Source organism: Caretta caretta, chromosome 11 (genome assembly GCF_965140235.1).
Source record: "Caretta caretta isolate rCarCar2 chromosome 11, rCarCar1.hap1, whole genome shotgun sequence".
Taxonomy (NCBI): Eukaryota; Metazoa; Chordata; order Testudines; family Cheloniidae; genus Caretta; species Caretta caretta.
Genome location: NC_134216.1, coordinates 64877568 through 64901779, shown reverse-complemented (window position 1 = coordinate 64901779; position 24212 = coordinate 64877568). Strand labels below are relative to the sequence as shown.

The window sequence follows — 24212 nt, the reverse complement described above, 5'->3', positions numbered from 1 at the left end:
ATCTGGGTTCTAAAATAAATAGAATATAAACAACAAAGAACAAAGATTAGGTCTGGTTCAGCTTCAGGGAAGTTAACTGAGTTGCAACCACCTAAACCAGGGCTGAATTTTGCCCATAACAACAGATTTATTGAAGGGGGGGGCGGAGAGAGAGAAGTCACATGGAATTTTGCTGTATTTTATTTATGCATGATGTAAAGTGTGCATTGAATAAAGCAAAGGATGGGCACCTAACCCAGGGTGCACAGCTCTGTGATTTCAGCTTGGATGAGTGTATGCTGCATAGCAAACACAGAGTATCCAAACCTCTCTGTTTTACTTGTATAAGGAGTTGATCTTCTCACAGGTGCATAGGCTGAATGGGCAGGCCTCTGAATCAGCGGTCACAGCCATTTCACAGTGCTCACGCAACAGCCATGGAATGAGGGCAGAGCAGGGGACCACAGAGGTACACTGAGCACATGGCAGCTTTCTTTCCCTTTACATTCAGCTTGTCTTCCAAACTACAGTTTTGCTGCCGCCGATAACTACTTTCTCTTAAAATCAAAATTATTTTATTTTATATTTGAAAACAAGAGAAATGTTCAGAGAAAAACCCACATCTAAGGGGAAATCACCTTTGCCAATACTTGTTATAAAATGCATATTAAAGCCTGTGGAGAAATAGAGCAGATCAGCATCCTTTTATTAATGAAAGTCATTATATTCCAGCAATCAGCACACAAACTGGGTGAACTGTGGGTTTCTATGGTTACTTCTATTCAATGCCATTGGAAATTCCCCTTTAAAGTCCTAAGTGGTTTGGGTTCTGAGTACTTGAGAGACCACCTTTCCCTCTACACTATATCCAGAGAACTGCAACCAGTTGAGATGCTTCAGGTAGCCATCTCCACCCCCAACTGTTATAACCAGGATCAATTTTGAGAATAATTTTCCTCCCTGACCCACTAGACCTGGAATTTGATGACCTCCACAACATGCTGCAAAGCTCAACTGTTTTCCAGCTCTTCTTCTAGGGAAAGGAGTGATAGGTAAAATGAGAAGGAGTACTTGTGGCACCTTAGAGACTAACCAATTTATTTGAGCATAAGTTTTTATGTAGCTCACGAAAGCTTATGCTCAAATAAATTGGTTAGTCTCTAAGGTGCCACAAGTACTCCCTTTCTTTTTGCGAATACATACTAACACGGCTGTTACGCTGAAACAGGTAAAATGAGGTGGTGTTTATTCCTATATTCATATTAGTTTTCAGGGGATGGAGAGATTTTCTAGTATGAACAGGCCTTTGGGAGGTCTGTTTTCCTATATACCACATAGAATCATAGGACTGGAAGGGACCTCGAAAAGTCATCTAGTCCAATCCCCTGCACTCATGGCAGGTCTAAGTATTATGTAGACCCTTCCTGAGAGATGTTTGTCTAACCTGCTCTTAAAAATCTCCAATGATGAATAAATTGTCTAGGGAGGTTGTGGAATCTCCGAGTGCTTAACCACCCTGACAGGAAGTTTTTCCTAATGTCCAACCTAAACCACCCTTGCTGCAATTTAAGTCCACTGCTTCTTGTCCTATCTTCAGAGGTTAAAGAGAACAATTTTTCTCCCTCCTCCTTGTAACAACCTTTTATGTACTTGAAAACTGTTATGTACCCGCTCAGTCTTCTCTTCTCCAGACTAAACAAACCCAATTTTTTCAATCTTCCTTCGTAGGTCAAGTTTTCTAGACCTTTAATCATTTTTGTTGCTTTTCTCTGGACTTTCTCCAATTTGTCCACATCTTTCCTGAAACGTGGCACACAGAACTGGACACAATACTTCAGTTGAGGCCTAATCAGTGCCGAGTAGAGCGGAAGATTTACTTCTCGTGTCTTACTTACAACACTCCTGCTAATACATCCCAGAATGATGTTTGCTTTTTTTGCAACAGTGTCATACCGTTGACTGATATTTAGCTTGTGATCCACTATGATCCCCAGATTCCTTTTCCGCAGTACTCCTTCCTAGGCAGTCATTTCCCATTTTGTATGTGTGCAACTGATTGTTCCATCCCAAGTGGAGTTCTCTGCATTTGTCCTTACTGACTTTCATCCTATTTACTTCAGACCACTTCTCCAGTTTGTCCAGATCATTTTGAGTTTTAATCTGATCCTCCAAAGCACTTGCAACCCCTCCCAGCTTTGTATCATCCGCACACTTTATAAGTGTACTCTCTGTGCCATTATCTAAATCATTGATGAAGATACTGAACAGAACTGGACCCAGAACTGATCCTTGTGGCACATCAGCTAATACATACACAAATCAATGCACTATAATATGAAATATATACAAATTAAGGGTCCCAGTATAGCATTTAATTGTGCTTTTTAAACAGTGTCTCGTACAAATCGTTTCAGTGGCAGCTCATGTTGTGGAAGTATATGAGATTTGAAGCCTTTAAAAGGTTTCACAATGGGCATGCTCATATCCCCATTAATTCAAACAACGTGCAAGGTACAGAAAGTCACTGACAGTAAAAGTCTCCTCATCAAGCTCTTCAAAAACAGACATTACTTCTGGAACCATGATTCCAGAGGGGATATCTTAGATGCCCATTGTCCTGGTCTCATGATTATTTTTCTTTAGTTGTCTCTCCCTCTCTGCAATTTTTACTACCCCCCGATCTAACCTCATAATGATTAATGTTCACAGTCCGTGCTTCGGGTGCTTGTGGAACATTTGTGTGCACTGCTCTGATTTAGCAGTATTTTCCTTGTCTTTGCTGTTCCTTCCTCAACAAATTATTTCCCATCTCTGCATCACTGTGATCTTCTCTCTCATCTTTTCTTCTTTGTCCATTCCACCCCATTTCCAAGGCAGCACTGAATTGTTTGCTACTGAGACTTCTGTAGGCTTCCAGAAGAAGGATTTTTATGCACCAGCGGCTACAATTCACTGATTTCTTCCAAAACGAGTCCACAGCAAAAACACAGCTATACAATGAAGAGCAGGAGAAAGATCGTATGCTCTGATGCCTTTCCTCTGACGACCCCAACAAGCCTCCTTGTGCAAAGTTCCTGAAGTTTGAAAGCATATTTTAGGATGTTTTAGGAGAACGGCCATGTGTGAGACCAGGTTTAGACCGGCATCTGCTGTCTGCAGAGATCCAGGGCCTTGTAAAGATGATGTGCTTGGTCTCTGTGAGATGCGGCAGAATGCGTGAGGTGGTGAACCAGCAAACATAATAGGAATCTCCTGGTGATTCTGCAATAGTTTGTCTGGTGGCAATCTTAGAGAAGGCTATGCACCCTGACTTTCTGAGCTGGAGAAAGGGCTCATGCAGAAGGGACATTTCAATCCAGAGGAGATCAAAAAGCTATCCAGGGGCTTGGGGTTAAAAAGGAGTGTCAAAAATAGCTTCAAATCAAAGTAGTAAATAAACAATTGTCCCATCTCAAATGCCTCGGGGGAACAGGTCTCAACATAAACAACATATGTAACACTACGTAAATAAGTACTATACTTCAATGGCAATCAAATCACTGTTGGAGAATGTATCAACTCCAAAGATGCAAATGCTGACTTTTTACAGCCCACATTCTGAATGACAAAGATTCATTTTATACTATTTAATTATGTAACTCACACCCACTGTAGAGAACCAGAGATTACAGCTGCCACCTTTCTAATTGTGGGTAACAAGACCAAGACCCTTCCATTCCCCTTCTCCCTGAGGCCCCACCCCCCCGCTCCATCTTCCTCCAAGATCCTGCCCCCAGCACTCACTCCTCTCCTCTCTGCCCCCAGCACTCACTGGGTCACTCACTGGATCGTCTCCTCCCTCTCCCACCCCCGCTCCCTCGCTTGGCTCTCTCTGCTCCTGGTCTGGGACAGGAGCTGCTGCAGACTGACAAGAAGCCTGCCTGCAGGTAGCGCATCTGACCAGACACTGCCAGAGCCCCTTCTCAACCGGACTTTCCAGTTGAAAATCGGGTACCTGGCAACCCTAAATGGCACCCAGCCACAGAAGCCAAAAATCGGACTGTCTGGATAAAACCCAGAGAGTGGCAACCTGACTAAAGATGGGCTAAAACTAGACCCTCAAAATCTGAACACTGAATTTGAAAGGATGTGGAGGGGGCAATATAAGGTGCTGGGTCTGAGTCCGCCCCTTGGGCCTATTTTCTGATCCTTGATTGGATGCTGATGAAATCTCATGAATACTTGTATCTTGTGAGATTTCTCCCATTGCGGGGCCACGACTCTCATGGGAACAGCCTGCAGCATGTCTGCACCTACAAATCCAAACCGAATGGCGAGCCCTCCTTTGGCCGGACACTCACTCCCCACATGCTAGCCTAAGCTGAGTCTGTATCTGAACCCTAACTGCTCAGACAATGACTACATGCCAGTACTGCTGCCCAACCTAGAGGGATACTGCTCTATGGTATTAAAGCTAAATGACAAGGCGAAATCATCTTTTAACCTTACTGAAGAAGTGCAGACACACAGGCCTGGCTGGCCTGTCAAGGCACACTCCCCTCTGGATTAGTGGTAGTGTAAAACATCCTCAAATCCTGCCTCACAAGCTTCTGCGTGGAGCTTTACTTAAAGGAGAAGCAGAGAGAACCTGAAGAGCTATGGCCATTACTTCTAGAAGTGTATGACAAATGCATGTATAATGATCAATGCACACAGCCTCCAAAGCAGCCCATCGAACCCAATGCTTGTTAAAGTGCTCATCAAATGGGCAACCAAACCTTTCTCGTGGGTGCTCTAAGAAGGGGCTCAAATGATCAATGAAAGCCTTTGCGCACCAAAGGTGCAGCAAATATGGACTGTCATTCGACACCTCAAAAAAAAAAAAAGACAGAAAGATGGGGGGAAGCTAATATGCAGGCAGTTTTCTGCAAAATAATCATTTTTAAAATATAGGGTTTGTTTTGTATTCCATTAAAATTCTTATTTTCTCTGCCTTTGGTGAACATTTACTGTAAATGCAACTGTATTAAAGAAAGCAAACAGCTTTACGATATTTGACCAGCATTTTCCAAAGTGACGAGTGATTTTCGATGCCTCAAATTTTGAGTGCCCAATTTGAAACACCTCATTTTCAGAAGGTGGGTGCTCAACAATTTGATGCTCAATCCCTTTAAAGAAGTTTCAGACTGAGCACTCAAAACCACTGTTCCTTTTGGAAATTTTAGGCCAGTCATTTATTATACACATACTTCTTTGGGTTATAATTTTAGTCCAGCTGAGACCCAGCCTTCCTTTCTGCAGGAACAAGTTTCGCACCCACAAAATGAAATAAGGCCATAAAGATGATTAATTGTGCCTCTAAGCAGTTGTTTCATGCCCACAGTACGGTAATTAGAGATATAAATACTCAGATTTGCACCCACCGTTTAATTATGGGTGCAAAAAAGCAGGCAAGTTGCAATCTCTCCTTTGTGAATGTCTTTCTGTAGATGTACCCCCTATGCAAATCTCCCTATGCTTCTGCTCCCCTCCTACAAAAAATCAGTTTGATAAATGTATACCAATGTAAAAGCAATTAACTCTCAGAAGACTACAACTTTCTTCTTAGCATTTATGCATATTCTGTTATATATATTATATATATATATTATACATATATAATACACACATACACACACACACACACAAAAGTGTGTCCTATTGGGATTCTGAAAAAAAACCCAAGCCCTACATCTCTAATAATTGTCCTGATCAGTTTATAACCGGCAGATGCTCGCTCAGGGTATAACATAGTGAATGAGCTCTCAGAAAGCTTACAGTTATAATAATTGAGGTCACGTGATTTAGTTACATGACCCAGCTAGAGTAGCAGATGGCATAAAATTAGCATTTGAATAAACCCAAGGAATTCTCAGTGAAAAAGACTTGGCATAAGTACTCCAATGGCCAGTGAACACAATTTCTCAATCAAATACTGACCTGAAAGGAGATGGTTAAGTCCTTGCTAGGGGGCACAGCCTTCAACAGACAACATAAGTATCTTCTTTGCTAACTAAAGCAACTCTCTTACTCCTCTTAAGCAGGTGGGGAGCTACCAAAAAAGAGAAACACGAATGGCCAAGGCGGCGACATATGGACTTACTTTGTCCACCCTGGGTAATCTCCATGAAGCTGAACGGGGGAAGGCGGGGGGAAGAGATGCAGCAGAAAACAACATGGTGCACCTGTGCAATTGAGAGGAGAGTTCAGCCCTGCTCATCCCAACAATACTTTCACCTTGAACTCAGGATAAAGAGGATCCCCTCATGCTCCCTTTGTTACCACACGCCCATTATTGGATCATTTTCTCGCCTTGGCAATATGGATGCTCGTGTGATTGGTTCACAGTTAGCCCTCTAGTCTGTTGCCTCAAAGGCTGTTGTGGGGAAAATACAAAAAGGGCAAAATAGAAAAGGCATAAGTGTGTTCTGGGATGAGGACATTGTGGACTCCAGGAGTACTTTTATTGCTTGTTTATGTGAAGTAGTGTATTTCAGTGTCTGGTAGGAAACCCACAAAGCTGTAGTGTGGGGAATTCTCAGTTACAGACATTTATACATCTCAGCCTTTCAGCAGGAACTGTTTCTTTAGCTTTTTTTAAAACAATCTTTGGGGGGAAAAAATCACTTCACCTCTGTGCCTAAGTTTCCCCATCCATTAATGGGAATAATGCTACAGACTTCTTTGTAAAGTGCTTTGAGATTGACACATGAAGAGTGCTAGGTGTATATATTTATATGACAACAGCACATCAGAGATGCCAACCACACTCAGGGTTCTGTTGTGCTAAGCACTGAAAAGACACACAGTAGGAGAAAATCTTTGCACCACAGAAGTTACAATTTAGATAGGGAAGACAAAGGGTGGAAGAAAGAAGTGTTCTTATCCCCATTTTAAAGATACATTGTGAACAGAAAGACCACAAAGAGAACAGGGAATGAATGGGAAGAACTGGAAGTACATAAGCTAAATTATGACTTAATTGCCATCACTGAAACTCAGCGGGATAAATCTCACAACTGGAATATTGGTACAGAGGGGATAGCTTGTTCAGGAAGGACAGGCAGAGAAAAAAAGAGAGGTGTTGCATTATACATCACAAATATACACAACACTTGTTCTAAGATCCAGAAGGAGGTAAGAGGCAGACCAGCTGAAAGTCTCTGGGTAAAGATAAAAGGTGAAAAAAATAGAGGTGATGTCATATTAGAGGGTCAGCTATAGACCTTCAAGTCAGGAAAAGGAGGTGGATGAGGCATTTCTAGAATAAAATAAAATAAATATCCAAAACAAAAGACCTGGTATTAATGGGGGACTTTAACTACACAGACATCTGTTGGAAAAATAATATGAAACACACAAGATGCACAATAAGTTCCTGGAACGTACTGGGGACAACTTTTTGTTTTGGAAAGTGACAAGAGTAACTTGAGGGACAGACATTTTAGACTTGATTCTGACCAGCTGGGAGGAATTGATTGTGTATCTGGAGACAGAAGGCAATTTGGGTGAAAATGATCATGAAATGATAATTTCATGATTCTAAGGAAAGGATGGAGTGAGAGCAGCATAACAGGGACAATGGATTTTTTTTTAAAAGCAGTCTTTACTAAACTCAGAATTGATAGGTAAGGTCCCATGAGAAGAAAATTTAAAGGGAAAAAGGAGTTCTGGAGAGCCGGCAGTTTCTCAAGGATAAAATATCAAAGACACAACAGCAAACTGTTCTGATGCAAAGGAAAGATAGACAGAATAGTAAGAAGCCAATATGCCATCAGGAGCTCTTTAATGACCTTAAAATGTAAAATAAATCCTTCAAATGGACAAATTGGTAAAGAGGATTGGTCCTGCTTTGAGCGGGGGTTGGACTAGATGACCTCCTGAGGTCCCTTCCAACCCTGATATTCTATGATTCTATGAAAACAATAGCACAAGCATGGAGGGACAAAATAAGAAAGGCTAAGGTACAAAATGAGATACTCCCAGCAAGAACCATAAAAGGCAGTAAGAAGAGGTTATTTAAATACATTAGGAGCAAGAGAAAGATGACAGAACGTGTAGATTCTCTGCTTAACAGGGAAGGAGAGCTAATAATGGATGACATACAAAAGGCTAACGTGTTTAATGCCCATTTTGCTTCAATCTTCACTGAAAAAGTTAGTAGTGACCAGATATATAACAAAAAATTAATACTAACAAAAAGGTGGAAGGAACACAAGCCAAACTATGGAAAGAATAGACTAAGGAATATTTAGATAACTTAGATGTATTCAAGTCAGCAGGGCTTGATGAAATTCATCGAAGGGTACCCAAGGAACAAGTTGAAGCAATCTCAGAACTGTTAGCAATTATCTTTGAGAACTCATGGAGGATGGGAGATGTCCCAGAGGACTGGAAAATGACAAACATAGTACCTATTTCTAAAAAGGGGAACAAAGGACCCAGGGAATTATAGATCAGTCAGCCTAACTTTGATACCTGGAAAGATACTGGAACAAATTATTAATCAATTTGTAAGCACCTAGGGGAGAATATTGTTATCAGGAATAGCCAGCAAGAACAAACCATGCCAAACCAACCTGAAGGAGAAGCAGTAGATGTGATATATTGTGATTTTAGTAAGGCTTTTGACACAGTCCCACATGATATTCTCATAAACAAAGTAGGGAAATGTGGTTTAGCTGAAATTACTATAAAGTGAGTGCACAACTGGTTGAAAGATGAAACTCAAAGAATAATAATCAATGAATCACTGTCAAATGGGGAGTGCATATCTAGCAGAGTCCCACAGGGATCAGTCCTGGGTTCGCTACTAGTCAATATTTTTAGTAGTTAATGGCTTGTATAATGGAATGGAGAATATGCTTATAAAATCTACAGATGACACCAAGCTGAGAGAAGTTCCAAGTACCTTGCAGGACAGGATTAGAATTCAAGATGACCTTGGCAAATTAGAGAACTGGTCTGAATTCAACCAGATGAAATTCAATAAAGACAAGCGCAAAGTACTACATGTAGGAAGGGATAAAACCCAAAAGCACAACCACAAAATGGGGAATAATGGGCTAAGTGGTAATACGGCTGATGAGGATCTGGGGGTTAGAGTGGATCACAAATTGAGTGAGTCAACAACATGATGTAGTTGCAAAAAAGGCGAGTAACATTCTAGGGTGTAGTAACGGGAGCGTTGTATGTAAGACACAGGAGGTAATCGTCTTGTTCTACTCGGCTCTGGTGCAGCCTCAGCTGGAGTACTGTGTCTAATTCTGGGTGCCACACTGGAGGAAAGATGTGGATAAACTAGAGAGAGGCCAGAGAACAATAAAAACGATAAAAGTTTTGGAAAACATGATCTACAGGGAAAATCTAGAGACAGCAAGAAAATTGTCCCCTTAAGTTTAGACAAATCCATTTATATTAGGAAGGGGAAGAACTTGATAGCAAGTGTGATCTGAACCCCCATTCAAAATTTGCAGGAGAGCTAAATGATTGAAGGAAGAAACAGATCACTGAGACGACGATGGCATCACTTCATAAGCAGTTATACGTTTGCCTACGTAATATCTTTATTCACGTTGACTTCGTGGGAGCAAGGGGGGCCTACAGTAAATCATGCTTGTCCTTGGGCAGCACTCATTTACATATACTGTATATGCCCTCTTTTCTTCATTTTTGTATTTCATTTTAGTTGACAAAAATATGCAGAGTTGCTTCTTCTGACATGCAACAGAGCTCCTTCCCCCCTCCACCTCATTTCACGTATCCTTGGTGTTAAGAACACAGGGAAAATAATGTTAAAGTTTTCCTAAATGCACATTTCCTTTTATTTTTTAAATGAATTAAAGTGTAGTAAAAAAAGGGTACTTTTTTAAAAAAAACCCAGACTCAGACCCAGACTCTGGTTCCAGTGTTATTACAATATCTAGAAATTAAACAATAAAGTTGTCCTTCCTAGTGCACCTGAAAAAGAATGGTATTTATTTATTTTTTAGTAAAGCTCAAGGTCCTGGAAAATGTACAAGGAACCACAGAGACTCAGCCTAGGGGGAAAAAAATCTTCCCAGCTCCCGGCCCCCATGACTTTTACTAGACTTACTAGAGTCTGTCTCACACTTGCTGGCCTGTGAACTATTCTGCATCTCATTCTTTTAGCAGATGAAACAGCTAATAAATCCCAAGATAGAGAAGCACCATGGAGGAATTTTTCTGCTGTGTAATTACAGCCAACAGTTAGTGAATTAACGCTAGCTCCTCTGCCCTTCAAGAAATGCTAGGCCAGCAACATGAAAATCTGGAAAGATGTTACAATCCTAATCATTGCACATAGGGTAAATATGGTACGTCTTCGAGACATCTGCCTGGTTTTGCACTTGATCCAATCATATATGTAAGAATACTGCATCTAGGTTTAACTCATTGGTTTATATGTGAGAGACTGTCAGACACTTTACACTGTACAAGGCAAAATATACAGGCTAGATCCTCATCGGGTGCTCTACTGATCTCAGTCGGGCAACGCTGATTTACACCAGCTGAGGATTTGGCCCCATGTAATGTACAGTTGCCGCGCATCATACGGACTGCTCCTATTCAATGACTTCTCTCAAAGTCCCTTGTGGCTAACTCTCTACTGTGCAAATATTCACTTCACTTGAGGGAGGGGTGGAGGGGAATTGGTTACACTCGAATCAAAGGCCCTGCACTGGGATCAAAGTATAACACAATGAGACTCTGCTGCATTAACATCCATGAGAGTCGCACAGCTAAATACCAACTCATTAATGGTATCTGTGAAGTCAAGTCAGCCTAGAAAGAACTAACGTTTAATGCCCTATTTTATCATTGAAAATGTGTGTGTCCAACAAAAGGGGACAGGCCTAAGAAGAGACTGCAGCCCAAAGCGGAGCTGTGCAGCACCCTGCAGGTGAGAACAAGGGGTGAAATCTTGACCCCACTGAAAATCAACAGGAAAGTTCCCACTGACTTCAATGGGGACAGGGTTTTACCCAAGGGGTATAATCCTGTTGAAGGTGGAAGAAAGCCATGGAGGACAGTTCTCCCTGATCCTTTAATCATTTGTACTTGTCTGTCTGGATCAGACTGTAAGTTCCTCAGGGCAGGGGCTTTGTCTTCTGATGTGTTTGTAAAACACTTGTATGCCGACAGCAACATACATATAATTATGAATAACAGTCTCTAAGACAAAGGACTCCTTTTAAAACAGTCAGTGTGAACTTCCAACTTTGGCTCCCGCCCTACTGGAGTCTCCGGGCAGTAAAGGAAGCACAATATGCGGAGGGAGAACTCCCCCAGCTCAGGAGCAGAGAAAAGTGGCCCTAAGCCTAAACTGTGCCCTTTGAAGGCTGTGGCATGGAGGGAGAATCTGGTGCATCCCAGAGGCAGCCACAAGGAGGCCATCATAAGGCAGAGCACCCCTAACTTAAAATGAGGACCACTGTCTTGACTGCTCCAGAGTTCTGCCTCTTTGAAGGGGTAGCTGAGAATCTGCCCCTCACATCCTCCCCACTCCACTCCCTATTTAAAAAAAGATTTAGAGAAAATGTATTTTGCGAAGAGGTTACTATGCTGCATGTTCCCAGGTTATACAGCCCCTCGTATTCAATGCTATTGTTGTTAAAAGCTGTTTCCACACGAACCAACTATTGTAAATGAGGTAATGTCGACATCTAACTAATTGCATCCAAAAAAAAAAAATAAAAACCCAACATGACCTTATTTGCTCCAGCAAATAACTCAAAAGAGAGAACGGGTTACGGCTCCTCCTTAAAGAAAAGACTATCAGGCCCATTAACTACTAGGTTTAAGTAAATGTTTTAGAACTATGGCCCAGTGCTCTTCAGCATAATACATCTCTAATCTCATTCCTAGCACAGAAGGACAACCTTGTGGTTAAGACACTGGACTAAGACTCAGATGCTGGTTCAATTCCCAATTTTGCCATTGATTTCTGGGGCAAGACACCTGATCTGTTTGTTCTACATCTGTAAAATGGTACTCCCTCTCTCTCAACCCTTTGTCTCATCTATTTAGATTACACGCTCTTCAGGGACAGGGAGAAATGTAAAATGGGGGCTCTACTTACAAGTTTTCATTGTTAAAGTTTTTAAGTTTAGTGTCTATTTAATTTCCATGCTGCTTCTACAAATATTTTCAGTACAGTGTTGTCAATTTACTCCTAACAGTTTGCCTCTTGTATTTAACGGTTTTATTGGGAGAAAAGTATAACTAAAATAATCAAACATTTGTGTGCAGGGTGGCTATACTTAAGTCAACGCACAGTATTTTAATTACATGTCTTAATTCAAGAGTGTACTGTTGCTTAAAGAAACATACCAAATGGGAATTCATTCCATGCAGTTTGGAATCTAAAATCATTGTATTTTGATGCAGGTTAAATAAATTCAAAAGTAATTATTTTTTCATCCTTTGGTCTTAATTCAACATACTATGATCTTCAATGTAACTATGCAAAGATTAAAGCCATAATTTTTTTTAACAGGGGTACCTAAGGCATCTAAGTAATAGCACCCTGATTTCCAGTAGTGCTGACCACTCACAGCAATCATTAAAGGCAGTGAGAGCTTTCAGTGTAGCACGTTTGATAACCAGACTACTATAATTTATGTGCCCACATTTAGGCAGTTGGGTCTGTACATGTTGCCTTAAAATTTTTAAAGAGTTAAGATAAAATCTATTTCTCATGCAATAACAAACCAAACATGAGAATCTAATGGAAAATACTTTCCAGTAAGGAGGACAGTTCCACCTAAAACTAAATAAAAGTAACATTTTCTTCATTACCTACTTTGCATTTTAATTATAGCCTCTTCACAGTACCCATAGCCATTACGCTAAAGTTGGGAGGTATCACACTGCCAGACAATTTGACTTTTCTTTACAAGAATGCCCCAGGGAGTCTTGCTAAAAAGAAAACAGACCCTCCACTGTAGGATCGTTGTTGTAACTAACTTACGATACCAGCAATGATAAAAATTTTATTGGGACATTTCTGTTGCTATGTTACCAGTGTTGCCTTGTACTGCCTGTATTTCTGAAGATCGGGGACAGATTCTCTCAGCTGGGACTTCGGTGGAGTGGGACCAATTGTTGCCACCTGAGGATCTTACTCCACTGCTTCAAGTTGTTTGGTGCAAATGTAACCCACACACCTCCTGGGTGCGGTGTTCTGTCCCATCTAGTGACACTGAGACCACAGAGAGAGAGAGAGAGAGAGATAAAATGAGTCTGCTCTACAGCCTTAGCTAACAGGCAGTTGGCTTTTGGCTCCAGAAGTCCCCAGTTCAATCCTACCCGCTGATGACCGGGTCTGTCAGTGTTACACAATTCCATGTTCATTCTATTAAATGCTCACCTTGAGCAAAGAAAACACAGGACTCCTTAACCAGTGCCCCTCTTCTTGCCCACTAAGAAAATTTTAGCATTTAAAAATGGGGCTGGCAGACTAGGAGTCAGACCTGCATTTACAATTCCGTACTTTCCGGACCCAATCCTGCACTCAGTAGTACTGGAGAGTTTTGCCTGGTACAACGGGTGTTTCTGCCTGTGCACAGGCTGGCATGATCAAGTGCTCTGGATAGCACTGATTCACTGAAACAGACCCACAGCCAACTGTGCTGAACACTTGCAATCTTCCACACTGCACACTTCCACTATATGTCCATTGCACACATGAAAGAAAAAGGGAACACTAGAAATTCTGGTCTGTACTAAAGCACTGCACAGCACTGGGAAAGTGCTTCTGTGAGGCCGTATTCACATCAGAGCAAGCTGCAGGGAGACACAATCATTTCCAAGCCATAGCCAGAGCCAAAGCAATTTGCATTTTTAGCAGAGAAGATCAGCAACAGCTCTTCATCTAAGGGGATATTTTCCTGTGTGATGGGTTATGTATCCATGTGTCTTCTTCAAAATATTAATCAGATTTGTAGGCATGTCCCTGTGTGCTAATTAGGAATATTAAATGAGTTCAGAACAGCAAATTGGGTTGCAAATACAGAAAAGTTACCTTTTAGGGCTAATTAGTACTTGTTCTATCAGGAAAATATATTAATTAAAAGGGATGGTGGAAACAGGAGCTTTGAGAGCAAGGGTGGTTGCTGCCTTGCACTTGGGAGACCTGGATTCACTTTCTGGTTCTGCCACAAACTCCCTATGTAGTTTTGGGCAAAAGTTATTTAGGCCCAAATCCTCAAAGGTATTCAGTCAGCAGTCAAACTTTCATTGATTTCAGTGGAAGCCAGAAGCCTAAAATACCTTTGAGGACTATGAGACTTAAGCACCTGGAAAACTACTGGAATCCACAAACCCTGAATTACGAACTGAGGCTCCCTCTACAATGAATGGGGAGAAGGAGGAGCCTCAGAATGAGATCCCTGAGAGACAGCATGCTAGGTGGGGAGCCACCTACACCAACCAATGGGAGATGCTGACAGGAAGGGTGTGTTGTAAGCCCCACCCCTTCCAGAATCTTTCCCCAAAGGGAGATTACACGAGAGCACCTGCAAAACTTTATTAACTAAGGGAATAACTGTTTCTGAAACTTCGTATTTTGGATGTACTACTATGATGCAACAAAACTTTTTGATCTGAATATCTGAATAGAGCGTTCCGAGTCCCACAACTGAGTTAACAGCAAACAGATCAAGTGACTTCTTGTCTCTGAGGTCTCTCCAGATCTGTGCTAGATTCATACTCTTTTTTAGGCAGGCACCCAACTCCTATTGACTTTCAATAGAAATTGGGCACATGACTCCCACAGCCCTTTGGGGAAATCTCAGCTTAAAGCAACAGACCCAAACACGGCAATGTCTTTTTATACGTGTATGTAGTGTCTGTCGTCCCAAAGCACTTTATAAACGATATACACCCAGGAATTACTTCATCCCTGAAATGCACCCACCTCTGAGATGGGGAGCGGTAGCAAGGTGTAAAACTGGAATGGAGCACTTTGTATAATAGCAAGCTAGGCAGGAACTATTTTGCCAAGGACATCAGGGCAAGCCTCTATTTTTTTTTAAACCAACAGGGGCAACAGGATCTTTATCATCCAGGCAGAGCAGAAAGGGTGCGTTTCTAAGGTCTTCCGCCAAAGCCTTCTTTATAGAAATTTGCACAGAACTCAGTGGAGCAACCGCAGAAAGTCTGAGGTACCTATGGGTCCCGTTACCATAGCATCTGAGCACTTCACAATCTTAAAAGCATTTATTCTCCCATTGCCCCTGGGAGAACGGGATTATCCCCGTTTTACTGAGGCAACACTGAAGAACAGAGAGGCTAAATGACTTGCCCAAGGTCACACAGGAAGTGAGTGGCAGAGCAGGGACTTCAACTCCAGTCTCCCAAGACCTAGGTTAATACTGTAACCACTGGACCATCCTACCCTCTCTAGAAATGAAAGGCTGACTTGCCCATGTCAGAATTTGAACCTGCTGTGCTCAGCAGTCTAGGTATTTCAAACCTGATGATTTTCACAACAGATCCCTCTGCTCTAAGGATGCAAACAAATACACAACAGCAGTTACAGTAGAGCAATTATTTGCATGTTCTCCAATACATGTATGTTTAGTTCTTTTAACTTTAAAATAACCAGATGACAACCATATCAAAAAGGTAAGCACGTTGACGAGTAAAGAGATTTTTAACTAAATGTTAACAGAAAAAGTAGAATTTCAGCTTAAAATGCTGGCTTTGTGCATTGCTTTAACGGGAGCTGGCTGGAGCGGATACTCAGCCGTATATCTTTCAGTCTAGAACACAGGACTTGGGTGTACCACTCCCATTAACACGTGTAATTCCCCATGCACCAAAGTGAGAGTCTACCCTTACGAGACACTATAACACCTCTTTGTGGTGATGCGTGTTTACGCCGGCAGCAGTTAACAGCTGACAGTAAGAAAAATAAAAATAGCCAATTCTCCCTTTGATTGTCATCACATTTTCCCTTTTTTAGTTTGTGACATGTTTTCATCTTGTGACACTCAGACTTGCAGTATGGAAAAATATGACATTCCCTCTATATGCCTTCAATGTAGGCAGCTGACACAAAAACCTCCATATTCTACCCTAGTAAATACCTTAGATCCCTCTTCTACTCCTATTGAAGTCAACAGAAAAACTTCCCTTGACTTCAAAGGGAGCAAAAAAATGATCTTTAGGTACAGCTTGGTCATTGGGGTTGAAATTTCAAAAGACTTTTGTCTGCATGAAAACATGAAGGTCAGACCTATAGTCTATTTAGTAGAAGTAAATGAGTCTGATTTGGTTATAAGTCACAGAAAAGCTTCCAACTGTGAGGTACCACCTGATATTGAAATATTCTCTCCCCACTAATTCAATCTAACCATTTCACATTCCACGTAAAGTTATGACTCCTCCTCCTTAATATTGTCTCATTACACTTTATTTAAGGAGGCAGTGTGGCCTAGTGGATGGAACATCGGACAGGAAATGAGGAGACCAAGGTTCTATTCCTGGCTCTGCCACTGGCTGGATGGGTGACCTTGGGCAAGTCTCTTCAGCTTTCTGTGCCTCATTTTCCCCATCTGTAAAATAGGGATAATGATACTGATCTTCTTTCTAAAATGCTTTGAGATCTACTGATGGAGAGATCTATTACAGGGTTTTTTTTATTATATTAAAGAGAAAGGGCTTGGTCCAGCAGCCTGCCAGACTGCTGGAATGGCATGTGGCATCCCTCACAGGGTTTTTTCCATCCCTAATGAGCTAGTAAAATAAGGGGAAAGTAGCAGCAGTATAAGGCCCTAATGACCTCTCCAGTAAATTATTCACCACCCTCAACAAACCCCATCAAAGCTTAGTTTTTACACTGAGCCTTAACTAGCAGCAGATGGTTTCACTTTTACAATATGTTGTTTCCTTTTCAAGGTCTTGCACCACCCGTTCCTTTCGCTCGCTGTTTCTACTTGAAGACGTCGCTGGCAATTGAGTTTGTCATAAAAAAAAAAAAAAATCTAGAACACATACTTTGTTAAGTAGCCAGCACCAAGGAGCTGTTGGCCTGGCCTCAATATGGAGAGATTCCCAGGCTCTCTCTCAATTACATTTTTCTGGCCCTGCCTCTGAGTTCCACTTCTAACAATCTGATGCTCAGTCTGATGCTCATTTCAGCCTTTGCTGTGACTCTCAGAACGCTACATTCCCAGCCCCGCCCGTTAGACGACACGTAGTTTAGAGCAGGGGTAGTCAATAGGCCGACCGCGTGTCAAACCTGGACTGCCAGACACTTTTGAACGGACCCCAAAATATTTTCATTTACTTATTATCCTTTTCTCTGGAGTCTGGACCTTGACTATACCTTGACCAAGAAATCTGGATCTTGACAAAAAATAATGGATTACCCTTGGTTTAGAGCATTCAAAACAAAACTCCCTACTCCCAGGCTTCAGCACGTCTACTTGCCTGTGGCATCAGAAAACAAGTCTGAATGTCCAGACACAGTTAAAAGGAACAGACAGCAGGCCAGGCCCAAAGCTGGTGTAAATCAGTGTAGCTGCATTGATTTCAGTGGCACTATGTCAGTTTCCACCAATTGGGCATCTGGCCCATGGGACCTAATATTGCAACCATTATTCACATAAGTACTCCTCTCTTGTTCAAGTGACATCACCACTCCACACCCCATCCAATGCCTGCACCTTCCCTAATGCAGATCCAAACACAGAAGAGAGCCCTCCATTGGCTCATAAGAATGAAATAGGGCAAAGGCCACAGAGGCATGTGACCTATCCTCCCACATGGTAATGGGATCCACACACAGATCTTTAAGACACAATCCAGCCCACAGATAAAGTCTGTTAACCATGTGATTCTGTACCCATAACAGATCCCATCCATTGTATGCACCTTTATAACTCTTCACACTGCTGACCTGCTCACAGCTTCACTGCTGCTCACAGTTAATGGGAGTGCCACGCACATGCAGTAAATCAGCATGCTGCATACCCTTGCAATGTTTTGTTGGGAGGGTAGGCAACATTAAAGCAGCTGCTTCAGATTTGCTGTTCTAAATGCAAGAACTCAGTCTCACTTACTCCACCCACTAAAGTACCACGCGGTACCTGCTCACTTCCTCAGAACGGACTGAAAACCTGCAAGGCTCAGAAAAACGGGCAAACACAAATAGAGCTTAAAGTCATGGGCAGCTATTTGTGTGTGCTCTTATAACTTTAAAATGACTGATCAGGGTTCAGCAACTTAGGGTGACCAAATGCTGAATACAAAATATCGGGACTGCCGCAGGGGGAGCGCCTTTTCAATTGTTACACTCACCCGGCACGTTCGGTGGTGGGAAATAAATCTTGCCAGCAAAGAAAGAAGTACCCGCCGCCGAAGACCTGGATATGCCGGGTGAGTGTAACCATTGAAAAAGCACTCCCCCGTCTGTCACTGCCACCTAAGGGGGAAAAAAAAAAAAAAAGACGCACCCGAAACAAAATATCGGGACAAATGGCATCCCGACCGCACTTTGGTCGGGATGCGGGACAAACTGCTCAATATCGGGACAGTCTTGATTTTATAGGGACATCTGGTCACCCTACAGTAACTTCATAGATTCCAAGGCCAGAAAGGATCACTATGATCATCTAGTCTGAGCTCCTGTATAACATGGGCCACAGAACTTTAAGAATAATTCCTACAGCAGATATTTTAGTACAGCATCCAAACTTGATTTAAAATTTGCCAGCCATCATGACCCTTGGTAAATTGTTCCAATGATTAGTTACCCTCACTGTTACAAATGTATGCCTTATTTCCAGTCTGAATGTGTCTCGCTTCATTTTCCAGCCATTGGATCGTGTTCCACCTTTTTCTGCTATATTAAAAGGGCCTATTATTAAATATTTATTCCCTATGTAGGTATTTATAGACGGTAGGCAAATCACCCCTTAACCTTCTCTTTGTTAAGCTAAATAGATTGAGCTCTTTGAATCTATCGGTATAAGGCATGTTTTCTAATCCTTTAATCACTCGTGGCTCTTCTCTGAACCCTCTCCAATTTATGAGCAGCCTGCTTGAATTGTTGACACCAGAACTGGACACAGTATCCCAGCAGCAGTTGCACAGTACCAACTATAGGGATAAACTAACCTCTCTACTTCCTACTTGAGATTCCCTGTTTGTGCTTAGGCAAGCCTATGCATTAGAGATATAGTACATTTCCATCTAAGGTACTTATCAGGCCACCTATTACCACAGTACTATAGTATCTCACAATTGTTAGTGTATTGTAACTTCACAACATCCCTGTGAGGTGAGGAAGCACTAGTTGGCCATTTTAAATGGGGAACAGAGAGACTATGGCCCAGACTTTTAAAGTTACTCAGGCACTGCTGTGCTCAGCATTGCAATGCCTAACTGATTTAGGCACCTAAATCTCATTTTCAAAACACATTTAGGAGCCTAAACCCTCCTGACTTGTCCAAGCTCACACAGGAAGCCTGTTGCAGAACAAGGATCTGAACCCAGGTCTCCCAAGTTCTAGGCTAGCATTCTAACTACTGGGTCACCCTTCCTATCCTCACCTTCACCCACCACTACCTTGTCTTTGTGCTTTGTCCTCACTAATTCATAAGCGGTAGTCATCACTACAGTGCCTCTTATGCGTTAATATTATTTTTGCTATAATTGCCCTCATCATTACCGAATAAGAGAAATATCAGTAATGATTAATCGGCACATGGAACCTTGTGGCATATTGTTTGGGTCACTTTTGATGGCGACTATAGCCAAAGTACATGTGTGAGAACATGTTTATATTTCTCTCTCGCTTTCATTTACCGTCTGAGTGTATTTTTCCTTTCTGTTCCTCATATTCCATGTGTATTTCGAGAAAGCTTTTAATTTCTCTAAGGCATTAAAGAGAACCCATCAGAGACATCTCGGAAGACATCACACTTATATGTGAACAAATGCCTCTAAAAATAACTAAACTGTTAATTCCTGGATCCTTATAATTTAAAGCAAAAACAAAAACACAGAAACAGACAGAATACCCATTTCATTGAAAGACAAAGGATCAGACAAAGCACAATCCGAACCACTGTTTGTAAGAATCTAGCACTAACGATGTTTTTAATTACTGTTGCATATTGACATAGAAAATACAGACATCACCATTAAAAACAAAATAGTAAGTGAAGGTGCATTACTTCTGTTTAAACCAATGAAATTACACCAGGGATGAATTTTGTTGGTACTGTATTACCTGAGAAAAGTGAGAGAGTGGTGAACTACTATTCTGCAGTGGGATGACAGCTCGGCAGTCTAGAAGAGAGAAAAAATTCTAGTTATTTGCTAAGCTCTGCCAATAGTCTGGGAGCCAGATAAAATAGTCACAGTGCCTGACCTGAAGAGCTTGAAATCTCAAAGACAGAAGCAGAAAAGATGGGATGCCCTGAGAAGGAGGTTGTATAGCATTTTTTGAGGAAGGAACAAATGGGACTTAGGGACAAGCCCTGCATTGACCATCAATAGGACTTTCACTAACTTAAATGCCTTTTGTGCTTTTAAAAAATATCTTATTATTTTTGGCTTGTGCCTTGTGGAAGTTATAAGGAGTTAGAGATGGTCAGGAAATGTTTATTCTCCCTCTCCTCACTGAGAAATTTTGATACAAAGAAGAAAATATTTTTGTCTAAGTTTTTTCAATGAAAATTTTCTAAGAAAAACACCAACCCCCCCCCCCCCCCCCCAAAATGTTAAGTTTAAAACTGACTTTACAAGTTTTCAGTTATCTGGCATTTTGATTACATGGAAGTTTTAACAGAAAAAGTTGAGTTTTCGTGAAAATGTTTCAAGTTTTTGTAGACAAACCAAACATTTTCCCTACTGAAAACTTTCAATCAGTCTTACAGGGAGTCTTTAGGAGGGACCTGGATGGCTTGGTGAACTAGGGGTATGTCTACACTACGGAATAAGGTCGAATTTATAGAAGTCGGTTTTTTAGAAATCGGTTTTATAAATTCGAGTGTGTGTGTCCCCACAGAAAATGCTCTAAGTGCATTAAGTGCATTAACTCGGCGGAGCGCTTCCACAGTACCGAGGCAAGCGTCGACTTCCGGAGCGTTGCACTGTGGGTAGCTATCCCACAGTTCCCGCGGTCTCCGCTGCCCATTGGAATTCTGGGTTGAGATCCCAATGCCTGATGGGGCTAAAACATTGTCACGGGTGGTTCTGGGTACATATCGTCAGCCCCCCGTTCCCTCCCTCCCCCCGTGAAAGCAAGGGCAGACAATCATTTCGCGCCTTTTTTCCTGAGTTACCTGTGCAGACGCCATACCATGGCAAGCATGGAGCCCGCTCAGGTAACCGTCACCCTATGTCTCCTGGGTGCTGGCAGACGCGGTACGGCATTGCTACACAGTAGCAGCAACCCCTTGCCTTGTGGCAGCAGACGGTACAGTACGACTGGTAGCCGTCATCGTCATGTCTGAGGTGCTCCTGGTCGCCTCTGTGAGGTCGATCAGGAGCGCCTGGGCAGACATGGGCACAGGGACTAAATTTGGAGTGACTTGACCAGGTCATTCTCTTTAGTCCTGCAGTCAGTCCTATTGAACCGTCTTATGGTGAGCGGGCAGGCGATACGGACTGCTAGCAGTCGTACTGTACCATCTTCTGCCGAGCAGCCATGAGATGTGGATGGCATGCAGTCCTTCTGCACCGTCTGCTGCCAGCCAAAGATGTAAAAGATAGATGGAGTGGATCAAAACAAGAAATAGACCAGATTTGTTTTGTACTCATTTGCTTCCCCCCCTCCCCTGTCTAGGGGACTCATTCTTCTAGATCACACTGCAGACACTTACAGAGAAGGTGCAGCGAGGTAAATCTAGCCATGTATCAATCAGAGGCCAGGCTAACCTTCTTGCTCCAATAAGGACAATAACTTAGGTGCACCATTTCTTATTGGAACCCTCCGTGAAGTCCTGCCTGAAATACTCCTTGATGTAAAGCCACCCCCTTTGTTGATTTTAGCTCCCTGAAGCCAACCCTGTAAGCGCCCCTCCCAGCGTCAGAGCAATGGCAAACAATCGGGCATCTGAGAGTGCTGTCCAGAGCAGTCACAATGGAGCACTCTGATGGGGCTAAAACATTGTCGCGGGTGGTTCTGGGTACGTGTCGTCAGGCCCCCGTTCCCTCCCTCCCTCCGTGAAAGCAAGGGCAGACAATCATTTCGCGCCTTTTTTCCTGAGTTACCTGTGCAGACGCCATACCACAGCAAGCATGGAGCCCGCTCAGGTAACCGTCACCCTATGTCTCCTGGGTGCTGGCAGACGCGGTACGGCTTTGCTGCACAGTAGCAGCAACCCATTGCCTTCTGGTAGCAGACGGTGCAATACGATTGGTAGTCGTCCTCGTCGTGTCCGAGGTGCTCCTGGCCGCGTCGGCTGGGAGCGCCTGGGCAGACATGGTCGCAGGGACTAAATTTGGAGTGACTTGACCAGGTCATTCTCTTTAGTCCTGCAGTCAGTCCTATTGAACCGTCTTATGGTGAGCGGGCAGGCGATACGGACTGCTAGCAGTCATACTGTACCATCTTCTGCCAGGCAGGCAAGAGATGAGGATTGCTAGCAGTCGTATTGCACCATCTTCTGCCAGGCAGGCAAGAGATGGGGATGGCTAGCAGTCGTACTGTACCATCTTCTGCCGAGCAGCCATGAGATGTGGATGGCATGCAGTCCTTCTGCACCGTCTGCTGCCAGCCAAAGATGTAAAAGATAGATGGAGTGGGTCAAAACAAGAAATAGACCAGATTTGTTTTGTACTCATTTGCCTCCTCCCCTGTCTAGGGGACTCATTCCTCTAGGTCACACTGCAGTCACTCACAGAGAAGGTGCAGCGAGGTAAATCTAGCCATGTATCAATCAGAGGCCAGACTAACCTCCTTGTTCCAATAACAACGATAACTTAGGTGCACCATTTCTTATTGGAACCCTCCGTGCAGTCCTGCCTGAAATACTCCTTGATGTACAGGCACCCCCTTTGTTGATTTTAGCTCCCTGAAGCCAACCCTGTAAGCCGTGTCGTCAGTTGCCCCTCCCTCCGTCAGAGCAACGGCAGACAATCGTTCCGTGCCTTTTTTCTGTGCGGACGCCATACCACGGCAAGCATGGAGCCCGCTCAGCTCACTTTGGCAATTAGGAGCACATTAACCACCACACGCATTATTCAGCAGTATATGCAGCACCAGAACATGGCAACGCGATACCGGGCGAGGAGGCGACGTCAGCGCGGTCCCGTGAGTGATCAGGACATGGACACAGATTTCTCTGAAAGCATGGGCCCTGACAATGCATGCATCATGGTGCTAATGGGGCAGGTTCATGCTGTGGAACGCCGATTCTGGGCTCGGGAAACAAGCACAGACTGGTGGGACCGCATAGTGTTGCAGGTCTGGGACGATTCCCAGTGGCTGCGAAACTTTCGCATGCATAAGGGCACTTTCATGGAACTTTGTGACTTGCTTTCCCCTGCCCTGAAGCGCATGAATACCAAGATGAGAGCAGCCCTCACAGTTGAGAAGCGAGTGGCGATAGCCCTGTGGAAGCTTGCAACGCCAGACAGCTACCGGTCAGTTGGGAATCAATTTGGAGTGGGCAAATCTACTGTGGGGGCTGCTGTGATGCAAGTAGCCCACGCAATCAAAGATCTGCTGATATCAAGGGTAGTGACCCTGGGAAATGTGCAGGTCATAGTGGATGGCTTTGCTGCAATGGGATTCCCTAACTGTGGTGGGGCTATAGACGGAACCCATATCCCTATATTGGCACCGGAGCACCAAGCCGCCGAGTACATAAACCGCAAGGGGTACTTTTCGATAGTGCTGCAAGCTCTGGTGGATCACAAGGGACGTTTCACCAACATCAACGTGGGATGGCCGGGAAAGGTGCATGATGCTCGCATCTTCAGGAACTCTGGTCTGTTTCAAAAGCTGCAGGAAGGGACTTTATTCCCAGACCAGAAAATAACTGTTGGGGATGTTGAAATGCCTATATGTATCCTTGGGGACCCAGCCTACCCCTTAATGCCATGGCTCATGAAGCCGTACACAGGCAGCCTGGACAGTAGTCAGGAGCTGTTCAACTACAGGCTGAGCAAGTGCAGAAGGGTGGTAGAATGTGCATTTGGACGTTTAAAGGCGCGCTGGCGCAGTTTAC

The 24212-nt window shown here is 43.1% G+C and overlaps 1 protein-coding gene across 29 annotated transcripts in view; it reads right to left on the bottom strand.

Annotated features, from left to right (window-relative positions):
• The window catches only part of MAP2 (microtubule associated protein 2), a 346697-nt gene that overhangs the window by 250655 nt on the left and 71830 nt on the right, over window positions 1-24212 (bottom strand). For 25 of the 29 annotated variants that reach the window (XM_048868503.2, XM_048868498.2, XM_048868513.2 and 22 more), the window contains exon 3: window positions 20264-20322. The exons of 2 other annotated variants lie outside the window; for them this stretch is intronic. The gene's annotated coding sequence lies outside the window, so the exon portion shown is untranslated. Of the gene's footprint in view, window positions 1-13042; window positions 13201-20263; window positions 20323-24212 lie in introns of those variants that run through there. 2 more of the 29 variants (XM_048868505.2, XM_048868500.2) reach the window with 2 other exon arrangements.